A 14,033-nucleotide genomic window follows, 5' to 3' on the forward strand; every position below is an offset into this window, starting at 1 on the left:
CAGAGGAGAAGTGATTAACTGTGCCTGGGCAGAGGAAAAGGATCAGAAATAGCTTCACTGAGAAGGAGCGGCTGATGTTGAGCCATGTAGGACCAACCTCCCCATGCCTCCATTTCCTCCCCAAGCCTCCTTGCCTCCATCTGCAGGGATCTAAAAAAAAAAATACCCTGTCACCTGCACCTGCCTAACCCTCAATACTCAGCCTCCCCACCACTACCTGCCTTGAGTCCACAGGACTCAGCTCACCATGTCAATCCAGGACTCAGCTCACTTTGTCAATCATGGCAAGAATCCCTCAACTCCTGGGTCACGTTCATCCCCCTCACTCGAATCCCCTAAGCTCTACACATTCCTCATCTGGTCCTGTGGTAAGCTGGAAAATGGTCCCCCAAAGTTATTAGATCCCTTTAATTCTAAACCTCATGTGGAAAAAGGGCCTTTGCAGATTTGAATAAGTTGAGGATCTTGTAATGGGGAGATTATCCTGGATTATCCAGGCAGGCCTAAATACTATCACAAGAGTCCTTACAAGAGACAGCAGAGACAGGAGTGATGCAGCCACAGGCCCAGGACTGCCAGCAGCCATCAGGAACTGACAAAGCAAGGAACAGATTCTCCTGAAGAGCCTCCAGAGAGAGTGCAGCTGGGAATATACCTTGAGGTGGGAAAACCAGTGATAACTGAATTTAGACTTCTGGCCTCCAGAACTGTGGGGAAATACATTTCAGTTGTTTTAAGCACCTCATTTATGATAATTTATTACAGCAGCCAAAGGAAATGAATACAGCCTGCCTATCTTACCCTTGCCAGACTCATGAGGTCCTCTAGAACTCACATTCCATCATTAACCAAACCTCTACAACCTCAATCTCTTCTCTAAATGTTCCTTTCATCTTCTTGAACCACCCTCTCCCCTGAGGACACAGATTCTCCTGCAGTCCTGTCAGGCAGAGGCTGTTTTCCCTCCCACACCCCTTCTAGAGGCTACAACACATTCATGCCTGCAGACCATTCATCTTCCCTCCTCCCTAAAAATTCCCATCCTTGAATATACTGTCACTAGACTCTACTACCCCTTTCCCTTCACTGCTGTTTTCAATCCCTGGGTCACTCCTCTTTATGAATTATTTCATATCCTCACTCACTGTTATTCTCTCTCAGAACACTGAAGCAACCTGTGGAGAACTTTCTCAAAGCTTCCATTACAATTACCTACATACCATACTTGTATCTGTGTATCTGTTTTCTCTCCTGTTGTTAGGGATCAACTGTGTTCCTAGATACGGATGCATGCACTGGATCCCATGCCTTCCTGCCTCCTTAAAGACATCACTCCAACAATTCTTTCCCTATATCATCATTTTTTTCCTTTTCCACTGGACCATTCTCATCAATATATAAACACACTGCTCTTTCCTCACCTTAAAAAACCCTCTTTTGTTCCCACTTCATACTCAGACTACCACTCCAATTCTCTGCAGACCTTTACAGCAAATCTCCTTGAAAAAATTGTCTATACTCAGTTTCCAACTTTCTCATAAACCTGCTTCAATCAGGCTTTCACTTGGACTATTCCACCAAAACTGCTTTTTGCCAAGATCTCTGATGACTTCTGTGCTGCTAAATCTAATACTCAATTCTCAGTCTTCATCTAACTTGATCTATCAGCAGCATTTTAATGTGGTTAATTTCTCCTTCCTCAAAAATTGTATTTCCTTGGCTTCCAGAATATCAAACTCCTAGGTTTTTTTCCTGCCTACCTACCTACCTACCTGTTCCTCCTCTGTCTCTTTTACAGGTTCTTCCAACCTCTAACAGGGTCTTTCCTTGAACTTCCTCTTTTTATCTACACTCCCTTCTTTGGTGATTTCATACAGTCTCATCACTTAAAATACCAGCCAGATGCCCAGAACTCCATAATTTATGTCCTCAGTTTGGATCTCTTTCCTGAACTCTGGATTCGTATACCCAACTGTCTACTCCACAATTCCACTTGAATAACTAAAGTAGAGGCATCAAATTTAACTTGCCCAAACCTGCTTCACTCAGAGCATTTTCTATTTCAGTTCATGGTAACTTCATCCTTCCAGTTGCTCAGGCCAAAAATCTCTCTCATATCTCAACTTACCTCCACAATATATTTAGAATCTGACCAATTCTCAGTATGTCCATTGCTGCCAACCTAGTCAGAGGCACTACCATGTCTCACTTTAGTTTCTGCAACAGGCTTTGACTCCCTATTTCCACTGCTGCTGTCCCTATAGTGAATTAATCTATACAATCTAAAACTCTCCCATCATTCCCACTTCTCTCCAAAGTCCTTAGTACATTCTCTCCACTAGCTCTGCACTTCTGTAATTTGAACTCCTCCTCCTCTCCCTCTATTGCATTCCCCTCAGGCCATACTGGCCACCAAGATCTAGCTGTTTGGAGCATAAGCCAGGCATTCTTCAGTCTCAGTTCCTTTATACTGGTTATTCTGCATTTAGAATAAATGCTGTTTAGAAACATCTTCCTCCAGATATACAAATGGCCCATTCACTCTCCTCCATCAAGTCTCTTCAAATGTCACCTTCTCAGTGAGGTCACTTAAAACTGTAGCTCCAGGCCAGGTGCAGTGGCTCATGCCAGCAATCCCAGCACTTTGGGAGGCTGAGGTGGGTGGATCACCTGAGGTCAGGAGTTCAAGACCAGCCTAGCCAACATGGTGAAACCCGTCTCTACTAAAAATACAAAAAAAATTAGCTGGGTGTGGTGGCGGGCGCCTGTAATCCCAGGTACTCAGGAGGCTGAGGGAGGAGAAACACTTGAATCCGGGAGGTGGAGGCTGCAGTGAGCTGAGATCACACCATGGCACTCCAGCCTGGGTGACAGAGTGAGACTCCGTCTCAAAAACAAAAAACAAAACAAAACTGTAGCTCCTTCCCCCAACATCTATCACTATCTAACATACTATAGATTTATTTATTGTCTGTCTTCCCCAACTAGAATTTAAATTCTAGGAGGTCATGGATTTTTATGTTTTATTCACTGATATATTCCCCAGCTCATGGAATAGTGCCTTACAAATGATATCAACACAGTAAATATTTGTTGAATGAATAAGTAAGTCTTAGAAACTAAGAACTTGTCAGGCATCAAGATTAGGAAGGACATTCCAGGAAAAAAGAATGGCATGTGTAAATGCATGAAAATGAAACATTTAAGAAAATACAAGTGGTCCCTTGATGCTGGAATGCTATGAACCGATTTCCCTGCTTCCCTTTAGAGCAAAACTCCTTTAGAGAGTTGTCTATACTTGCTGTCTCCAATTCATCTCCTCCCAGTCTCTCTTGATCCACTACAATGAAATTTCTGCTCTCACCACTACTACATGGAAACTGTTCATTAAGGTCACTGAATTACTATGTTGTTAAATCAAATACTGTGGTCAGGCCCAGTATCTTTTTACTTGATCTGTGAAAAGCATTTAATATCAAGTCATTCCTTCCTTTTGAAATACGCTCTTCACTTGGTTGCAAAATAGCATATTCTTCTGTTTGTTCTGAGGCAGGATTTTCTCCTGCCTCGCTGACCACTTCTCAGTCTCTCTTGCTGGTTATTCTTCATCTCTCTAACCTCTTACCACTGGAGTGCCCCAGATCTCAGTCCTTGGATCTCATCTCTTTTATATTTACATATACTCCCTGGACTATCAGCCAGTATCCTGGCTTTTAAATCTAAATGCTGATAACTCTCAAATTTGTGTTCCCAATCTAGACTTTTCCACTGAACTCCAGATTTATTCATCCAACTGCCTACTACTCATCTCCAACTAGGATTTCTAACATGCATCTCAAAGTTAACGTGTCCTAAACTCCCCCCACCCCAGCCTACTCCACCATGTCCTCCCTAGCTCACTTAATGACAACTCTATCCTTTCAGTTGCTCAGGTCAGAAAGTTCTCTTTCATATCCCACGTCTACTCTATCATCAATTATGCTGGCCCAGCTTTTACAATATATCCACCTGGGCTACTTACCACTATTTCTACTGTTACCACTTTGATCCAAGTTGCCATTCTCTCTCATGTACATTATTTGCTATAGCTAAGTGAATGGTGTCCCTGCTTCCATTTTCTCCCCAACTATCTATTCTTAACCTAGCAACCACAATGATCCTGTTAAAGCTTAAGTAAATTCATGTTACTCTCATGTTAAAAAACTCTCCAGGAGCTTTCCATCTCACTCAATCTTTAAAATGGCCTAGAAAGTACTATACAATTTGACACTTCTCTTCCCCAATTCATCATCAGTGAACCTTTCTAATCCTTTTCATTAATCTTCCTCTTGCTCAATAATCTCTGGCCACACTACCTACCTTGACATGCTCTAAAACAGAAACTTTTATTCCTTTTTCCCTTTGTATCAACTCTTTCTTCAAATGACCACAGGGCTTGCTCACTTCCTTCGAGCATTTGCCAAAATGTCACTTTCTTAGTGAGCCTTCCCAGTCCAAACTACTTAAAAATTGCACACTTACCCCCATTCTCCCCTTCTGTTTTATTTTTCTCCATTAACTTATCAATGTCTAAGATAAAATTAAATAGTTTACTTAACTTATTATCTGTTTTCTCCTACTAAATTGTAAGTTCAATGAGGGCATAAACTTTTGTCAAATTTGTTTGCTTCTGTACCTTAGTACGGAAATGTGCCTGCCACATAGCAGCTGCTGGATAAATATTTGTGGAAGAAGTGACTATGAATGAATGGAAGAACTTTCCAATAGAAAAACTGCTCACTCTTGGAATGGGTCTCCTTTCAAAGTGTTAAGCAGATGTTGGGAGGTGTCAAGCAAATAACGGAAAGATGGTTTTAGAAGAAATTTCTGCAATGGGGAATAAGTTGAACCAGAAACCTTTCAAGATTAAGGCTCAAAGGTTCTTTTAAACGTTTTGCCAGAAAGAAACTTTAAAATCAAAGATCACTATCTATCTCAAAGACAGTAGAACACAGAAACTCCCCACAAACTGTTGCATCTCACACACCTGAAAGGGATCCTAACATAGAAATCTAGTTCCTCTCCCAAAAAATCCAGTCTGGAATATCAAATTTCATTTTACTAATTAGGAAACCACAGCTGGACTGCCCTCCCCAATAAGCTGGTTCTGACACAATTCCTTAATTTAATAAATGACACTGTCAATCGCCTATTCAAATCCTCATGCCAGATATCTGGGAGTGTTCCTTGACATTGCCCTGTAACCCCCTACATCAATGACCTCACCAACGGAAACTTTAGGAGCCAGAACCAGGCATTTGGGGTACTGTTCCAGGGTGATTTACCATCTAGACACTGAGACATTATGATAGTGATTACAACTGTGTTGGAGCTCCAGTTCCAACGTTTCATAGCTATGTGACCTCAACGCCTCTTCGTCTCAATTTCCAGATTAAACCATAAAAAATAAGGGCATCTCCCTGTAGGGGCTAAATGAGCCAATGTATGTACAGTGTCTAGTACGGGACCTGGTATACTGTCAGCACTCAATACCAGCACTCTGTGACACTTGTCCGGCCAGCATCTCGACTATCTCTAAATACGAAATACTCAGTTCCACATCCAATTCTCCTGAATTGGATACCTCATCTAAAAAATCATTGTCCCTATTCTCTACTGAAATCCTACCTGTACATCAAGTAGCTCAAGTTCCAAGTTCCAAGTTCTCCCCAGTCTTCCATCACCCCTTCGCCTTCAGCCAGCCTCTCCAAACGAGAGGGCTCCTTCGAGAACTCTGGCATGCAGTCCCTAACATTCATTCCGCAGACACGTACTGAGCACTCACAATGCCCTAGAAACTGTTCAAGAGAGTAGAGCAGTCCCAGAGACAGAAATATCTTCCCTTAAGTAGCTGACCTAACTGGTGGCTCTCCCCGCTCGCCCTGCCGGACGCTCAAATCTCAGAAACAAGAGGCAGCGACTCAAAGCCAAAACATGACTCCGTCAACGAACCCCTCGGGGCCGGAGAGGGGCCGCCGTCCCGGATCCCGGAGGACAGAGGGCGGAAGACGAGTCGGAGACCGAGGCGGACAGCGCCTAGAGAACCGGCTCTAGAACGACACCGATCCCGACAGGGAGAGGGCGGTCACGTCAAATGCCGCAGGCCACTAACTTACCTCTCTCTCAGCGTGGGGCACCCCCACCCAGCTCCGGGCGCTCGGCGAGCGGCAGCGGCCGCGGCTTGGGTTTAAACGCCACAGCCGTTGGCGGTTGCCCCATCAGCCAATAGGGTCCCGCGAAGATGGCGCAAGGGAGGGCGGTTACTAGGAAGTGAAAGGCGGAAAGGGCGGGACCCCGCTGCGAGGGCAGGAGGGGGCGTGCACAGGCGAGCCGGGGGCAGCACGGTCTGCGTGACTGGGGTCTTCTTTCGCCCCGTGTTGGTGGCGGTCCGCTGTCTCCTCAAGCGTTGATGGAAAAGGAAAGGCTCCTCTGACATTCATTATCAATCACATGTCTGAAAGGCTTGACAGCTACCTCAAGTCTGTTAGAAGGTTTATGTTGTTTACTGGGATACTACCCACCCACATCTTACCATTTCTTCTGCATCCTTGCATTTCCAATTGTGACGCCAGCACCTTTAGTTTTCACTTAAAAGCTCTCCCCAGTTTTCTTTTAACTTTCTGGGGGAAAAGCAGCAATGACATTTCGTTGCAAACCCCGGCTCTCATTAATATTTAGGTCTTGCACTAATGGTCTGTTTTAACTGAATATACAAGAATGACGTTTTCCATTATACGCAACTACATTTTAAAAATGTATTATTCACCTTATATTCCATGTCAATTCGCTTATTTTTCTCAAATTACTTTCGTAATTTTTACAAAGAATTTGGAGAAACTACAAAGAATAAAATTTCCTTTTTGTATGCCATTGGATTGAAAATGAAAATAGTTTGTTAAATCAAGGTTCCAATAATTGATTATACAGTAATGCAGTCAACTTCATATTCTTGTCAATTTTTCGTTCATTCGAAGAGATTTGAGAATTACAGCTTTCCATTTTTACTTTAGAGAATCTAGACAAATGATGCAAAACATGCTTTTGAGTTAAGACCTTTTAGTCTAACATATATCACGATCAGTCTCCAAACAGATCTGGTTACGTGAATCTTGTGTAAGTAGAAAAGTATTTACTGATTGTCCAGCTGCTAAAATTCCAGAAGACAGTAAAATAAAAATTTCAATAACAGTGGTTTAGAAAGTAATATACTGGTTATAGAAATTTATGGTTACCTAGGAGTTATCTAGCACTATATCTTGTTTACCCAGCCTGACACATTAAATGCTCAATGTATGTTATATGTTTTTTTAAATGAACCTTGTAGTGACTGTGCCATTTAATGGTTATTTAATCTTGGCCAAACCACTTAATATCTCTGGGCTTCTGTTTCCTCATTTGTAAAATGGAGTTAATAACAGCATCCCATATATTTTAATGATGGTTTCAATCAATGGGCCCTTTTGTTCAAATACATTAATATTGCTTTCTTCCCAATGGACACATTTTGTAGCTACAGCTTCAAAACCAAAACAAATAGAAAAGGGAGACAGGAAAGTCAGAGGTAGGAGAGATGCTAAAACATTTATCAAGACATGAATACCAAGACCTCTTTGAAAAAAAAAAAGTGCTGGGCGGGCGCGGTGGCTCACGCCTGTAATCCCAGCACTTTGGGAGGCCGAGGTGGGCGGATCACGAGGTCAGGAGATCAAGACCATTCTAGCTAACACAGTGAAACCCCGTCTCTACTAAAAATACAAAAAAATTAGCCTAGCCGGGCGTGGTGGCAGTTATCTGTATATCTGTTTCTATATCTACATATATATGCACATACTAATTATTGGTTCTGTTTATCTGGAAAACCTTGAATAATACATCATCTGTTCATTTCAAAGATTTGATATGGTTTATGAGATTTCAAGTTCAATGGTTTTCTCTTCTGCAGTGAAATACAGTTTGTCAATGGATGGCTTTTGCATGTGTACATGCATGCACATGCATGTGTGTGTAGCTAAAGATTGCATATTTTTAAAGCTTTGAGGCCCGGCGCAGTGGCTCATGCCTGCAATCCCAGCACTTTGGGAGGCCGAGGCGGATGGATTACTTGAGGTCAGGAGTTCGAGACCAGCCTAGCCAACATAGTGAGACCCCATCTCTACTAAAAATACAAAAATTTAGCCAGGCATCGTTGGTGCATGCCTGTAATCCCAGCTACTTGGGAGGTTGAGACAGGAGAATCCCTTGAACACAGGAGGCGGAGGTTCCAGTGAGCTGAGATTGTGCCATTGCACTCCAGCCTGGACAACAAAGCAAGACTTTGTCTCCAAACAAAAAGCTTTGAAACTCATTTACTTGGCACTAAAATTTCTTTTTACTTATTTTCCGCCTCTCTATCTTTTTTACCTTCTGTACCTCCAGAAGCAATGCATTTCATAGACTGTTCCCATGAATCATGTGCACTTTAAGAAAACATATATAGCAAGTGGTTTTATCTCCTAGGAGTCTTTTCCAGTATGTTAGCACATACAATGGACTTTCTCTTTTTTCTGGTTTTCTTAGATCAATCACAGGCCTGTCAACAGCTCTCCTCTTCTCTCTTCTATTCACTTTCTCCAGGCTGCTCTGTGTCTCTGTTTCTCAGAACTGTATCTCTGTGAAAGTTTATGGCAAGATCTTGGGACACAGCTAGTTGAGACTGGATGTTTATTTCCTACTTACAGATGTACTGAAATTTGAACATTCTCTTTTAATTATGCAGGTGGCATGCATTTCCTGCAGTTTTGTTTGATCTTTTTATTGTTCTGTAGTGTGGTTTTCAGAGAATGAATTGGGAAATTTAGATTTATGCAGCTATAGCTGCTATTGCCTGGCTGCTCAGAAATTGTCCTGTCAGTGTTATGTTAGTGGAACTGCACACTCTGCACCAGGCATTGTAAAAAGAAAAATGTCCCAAATCATCTAGCCTTTGTGAACAAAGAAGCAACCAGACCCTTCATTCTCCCATACCTTGTCCTGGGTTTGAAGGAGGAATGTGTTTATGGTTTGGGAATCTTTTCCTGGAGGATAGTTGCAAAGTTATTTGTTTCTCCTTTACCATGACAAGTACCTATCTTTCCCACCTTAAAGAATGCCAGAAAAGGAGGGCAGTCTCAAGTCTAATCAGGTGTGTCACACAGGTTCTGAGTTATATACTGCTTTTTTACCCCCTTCCCTTCAACCTTCTGTGCACCAGAGCTAGGATTGTTCTTTCCTTCCAGGAGAGGTGCAGGAGGGAGTAGTCACCCATGGATTTTCCTGATGCTTCAGTTCCACATAAGACCCTCCCTGCCGTCAGTCCACCATACAATTGAAAGCAGTCAGAAAGTGGGGTTATACCAATGCTATTGAGTTAAATATTTGGCCTTTGCTTGAGCCTTGCATTAATAGACCATTAGGACTTTTCTCATTATGTCTAGACCCTGTGTTCTATAATCACCCCAGCAGTCCCAATTCCCCAAGTTGTCCACTGTTACCTGGGGCCCTCATCCTCATACTTCTGATATGTCCACTATTATAAGCCAATTCCCCACTCTTCCCATTGCTTCCAAACATCTCCACAGAGCCCTTTAAAATTCACTTTTAAATGTTACCATCTCTTCTTTCTTTCTTTTTTTTTTTTTTTTTTTTGGAGTCTTGCTCTGTTGCCCAAGCTGGAGTGCAGTGGTGTGATCTTGGCTCACTGCAACCTCCACCCACTGGGTTCAAGTGATTCTCCTGCCTCAGCCTCCTGGGTAGCTGGGATTATAGGCACCTGACACCACACCTGGCTAAAAATGTTACTATTGCTTAATTTTTTTTTTTTTCTGAAAGTTGTCTGTTTTTAGAGGTCCTGCTTCCACTGTAGACTTCTTGGGTGGAGGCTACTTTTTCTTCCACTCCCCCCATATTCCAGAATCAGGAGGTGGGGCTGGCATTTTGTTTTCTCTCAATAGTGCTTCCAAACACTTTTCCCTTCTTTGTCTTTCTAAGCCCTAGGTAATTTTAACTATATGTATACATCTAGATAGAGGATCTCTCCTTCTTTCCTCAATGCAGTTTTCTACAACTCTTTTGATCATCAATTATTGGTAACATTGGCTTCCGTTTCATCATCTTTCTCTCTATGCCTACTCATTCTTGTTGACTTTGTATTTATTTATGGTGATAACCCATCTTACAACCTATCTTGCCATTTCTTTACAATTTTCACCTCCGCTAACTTCGTTTCCACCCCATCTCAGCCCAGAGCCTTGGCATTACATTCATTGCATGACTTCTGGCATCTTGAATTCAAGTATACTCTCTGACCACTGCCTTCAATTCTTCTAGCTCACTTACTCCAGTATCCCTATTTGAATAATTCCTCAACTCCATTGAGATCCCAAATCCATTAATTTCACTACCTTTTCACTATGCATCACCACATTCATATACTTCCTTCCTTACCCATCTTAGAATCGATGATCCATCACGGTAATCAATCCTTGTGTCATACTACCTGGCTAAATCCCAACTCTGGCCGAGCCCAGGGTTATCTACTTTCTCAGCACCTGTACTGAAGCTGCTGAATGTTGCTGGATAAAAGTCATATAACTGGGATGACTAGCTTGTCATCCATGTTATAATGATTACAGTCTTCAGTGGACACTCATCCCTTCTTAGCAATCCTACCAAGTTTCTATAGAAAGTTTGCTTTTCAGTTCCCAAGATAAATAATTCATACCTTACGCTCCTTCTTCACACCTTTTCCACTCCTCATCTCCTTTACTCTTAGCCTCTGACCTTGCTTTAGACTAAATGGAGAATGCAGAAGCCATTTGGTCAGACTTTTCTCATCTCTCCTCTGTGAAATCTACAACTTACTTGAAGTTAAATCTGTCTTCTGTGTTTTACCTCCTACCCCTACTCTTGTCAAATGAAAATTGCTTAATTTGTGCTTTGGCTCCAACACCCTTTTGCTTTGCCAAGTATTTCATTCCTTCAGTTGTCCCCTCCCTCCCCTTCCTGCCTCACCAATCTCTGCCTATCTACTGAATCATTTCCATCAGCATAACCTGCTGGAACGACTCTCATCCTAAAACTCCTTTTCTTGACTCTTATCCCACCTTCACTACAGCCTCACTTCTCTACTTCTATTTACAATAAAGTCTTCTCTAAAGGGTTACATCCAATCTTCCATCTCCCATTCACTCTCCAGCGCATTTTTGGCTGGTTTGCATCCTCACCACAACATTGAAACTGCTCTTGTCAAGGTCACCTAGAACTCCCACAATACCAAATATGATGGACCTTTGATTTCTCAGTGGCATTTGACATGAATGACACTTTGCTCTCTTGGTTCCTGTAACTCCATATGCTACTGATTCCCCTCCTTCCTCTTGGCTCTTCCTTGTAAGCCTGACTTCTAAATGCTGAAGTCAATGCTTCATGTTGTCTCTTCTCATTTATCTGCCTTTTCTGCAGATGGTTTCATTCACTCTCATAGCTTTAAATGCTTATGCTTTCCAAATATCCACCTTCAACACAGAATTTTACCTCTGAGCTCCAGATTTATTCAATTGCTAATTGATCTCTCTACCTGAATGTCTGAAAAGCATCTGAATCTTAGTAGTCCAAAACACAGCTTCTGATTTCTTTCCTCAAACCTATTCCTCTCCCATAATTCACTGACTCAGTAAACTGACTATTATCCCATTGTTCAAATTAACAATTTAGAGATATGCCCACATTTTTCACTTTCCCTTAAATCCCATATATGGCAGCCATGAAAATGCACTTCTCAGATCTCCAATTGCAGGGAGCATTGTTGACTGATGCTTCAGCTGCTGTCCTTTGAAATTTATCACCAGGCTGCACTGCCCACTGACTGCTCCCAGCCAGCAACTGAGCAGAGGGATTTAAGGCAGGCCTTAATACCTGGGAGACACAGAACTCTTCTGATATGGGGGACTTTGGCTTGAAGGCTTTCCACTGGCTGTGCTGAAACTTTCTCAGAACTGTATCATATGTACAACTTTTCCTACTCTTCCTTTCCTGTTCTCCACAAGGGTTGAAACTGTCTAATGTCTTTCCTAATTCCCCTCAGATGCTTCCCTGTTATTACCTCACAGGTGTTCCCTTCAATAAATCTCTCACATGTCTAATCTGATAATATTGTTTGCTTCTCAGGGGATCCATATTAACACAATGTATTTGATCCACCAACAAATTTTATGTCATGTCTGTCTCCTGAGTACACCTCTTACACCCATCCACTTCTCTTTATTGCCAATACTACTCAAGGAAGAACTATGACATTTCTCCCCTGGATTATTGTAATAGTCATCTACTTCCATCTCACACCTCTCCAATCTATTCTCATCTCAGTAGCTGCAGTGATTTTTTTTTAATAGTAAATCAATTGTGTCACTTCCCTGCTTAAAACCTTTCAATAGCTTCTCATTAGGCTTAGAGTCAAATTAAACTTCTACCATGGCCACACAATACTTTACAGCCTGGGCTCTTGCCTCTCTCTTCAACCTCATCCCATCTAATCTTCCCCTTTGTCCTGATGCCCACCAAGGCTCAGACATACTAGTGGCCTTTCTCTTCCTACAAATTGCTGAGTCCTTTCCTGCCTGAGGGGCTTCCCACTTACTCTCCCTTCTTCCTAAAATACCCTTCCTCCATCTCTGCAGAAGGTGGACTCATTCTCACTCCTAGCCCTCAACTTAAATGTCCACTCATTTCCTCACACGTAGTTATCACTATCTGTCACCACTTTGCTTAGTGTCTGTTTCTCCCACTTGAACAAGGGAAGGCAAACTATGGCCCATGGATCACCATTTGTTTTTGTCTGGCCCATGATCTAAGAATGGCTTTTACATATTTAAGTGTTTGAAAAAGCTGCATTTTTAAAAGAATATTTTATGACACATGAAAATTATGTGAAATTGGAATTTCAGTGTCCATAAAGTTGGAACTAGCAATGCTCATTTGTTCAGGTTTTGCCTATGCCTTCTTTCAGACTACAACTGCTGAGTTGAGTAGTTGGGCATGGCCCACAAAGCCTAAAATATTTACAGAACATGTTTTCTGCATGTTGTACTGGAATGTAAGGTTGAATGCCCATTATTTGTCTCGTCCAGTCCTGTACTCTCAGTGCTTGCTCCACAGCTAGTGCTTAATAATTATAGGTTGAACAAACCTTCCCTCTCTCCTAAGACTGTTAATATCTAAGGGGACAGGTTGACTTACCTCTCTTTGGCTTATTCTCTTCTAAGAGCCAGTCAGGGAAATTTGGAACCAAATATTTTTGATTTTGGGGAAGCACCTTGAAAACAGGACTGTTATATTTTTCTTGAAATATCTAGCACAGTACCTTGCACAAGGTAAGATGCTGCTAGAAACTGGAAGAACTCTTTTAGGGTTATCTTTAACAGGAAATTAATAGTGCATGCAAAGCACTTAGCACAGTGTCAAGTGTACAAAAGTGCTGAATAAATGTTTGCTCTCGCCTCAATTTTCCTTGCTATAATGGGAAATAAATATCACCCTTTATATCACTGTCACACAGACTAAACAAGAATGCTGTGTGTGAAAAAGCTTTGTAAGCTGCAGACACTATCCAGATAGACTTATCCAAGTGCAATATATTAACACACGCTGGCACTGAGCAGCCCTGTTTGGAGGGATGGGCGCTGACCTGGGGGTGAGAACACTTAACATCATAATTCTTGCCACTTATTAAGTGACCTTGGACAATCGCAACTTCTGTGGCTGTTTCTTCTGTTCACCTGTAAAACCAGCCTCTGAACACACAAGACCGTCCCTCGGGGGTTCAGCCCTGGCCTTCTCTACCGTGTGTTTCCCTTACCTCCGGAATGGAAGACCCACCCGACTCCGAGGCGGCCCACTGAGGAAGAGACCAGTCTGGGGGCGTGGCGTGGCGTGGCGCGGCGTGGCGTGCCCGGGGAGTGGCCTCCCTCCCTCCCTGAGCC

At 42.4% G+C, this 14,033-nt stretch overlaps 1 protein-coding gene across 3 annotated transcripts in view; it reads right to left on the reverse strand.

Moving 5' to 3' along the window:
• The window catches only part of SGO2 (shugoshin 2), a 65,809-nt gene extending 51,885 nt beyond the window's left edge, over positions 1 to 13,924 (reverse strand). The window contains exon 1 of one of the 3 annotated variants that reach the window (XM_032755023.2): positions 6,156 to 6,263. The gene's annotated coding sequence lies outside the window, so the exon portion shown is untranslated. Of the gene's footprint in view, positions 1 to 529; positions 625 to 6,155; positions 6,264 to 13,909 lie in introns of those variants that run through there. The other 2 variants (XM_058439837.1, XM_058439827.1) reach the window with 2 other exon arrangements.
• Positions 13,925 to 14,033: the final 109 nt, after the last annotated feature.

The sequence above is a fragment of the Hylobates moloch genome, unplaced genomic scaffold (genome assembly GCF_009828535.3).
Source record: "Hylobates moloch isolate HMO894 unplaced genomic scaffold, HMol_V3 SCAFFOLD_1, whole genome shotgun sequence".
NCBI classification, from domain to species: domain Eukaryota; kingdom Metazoa; phylum Chordata; class Mammalia; order Primates; family Hylobatidae; genus Hylobates; species Hylobates moloch.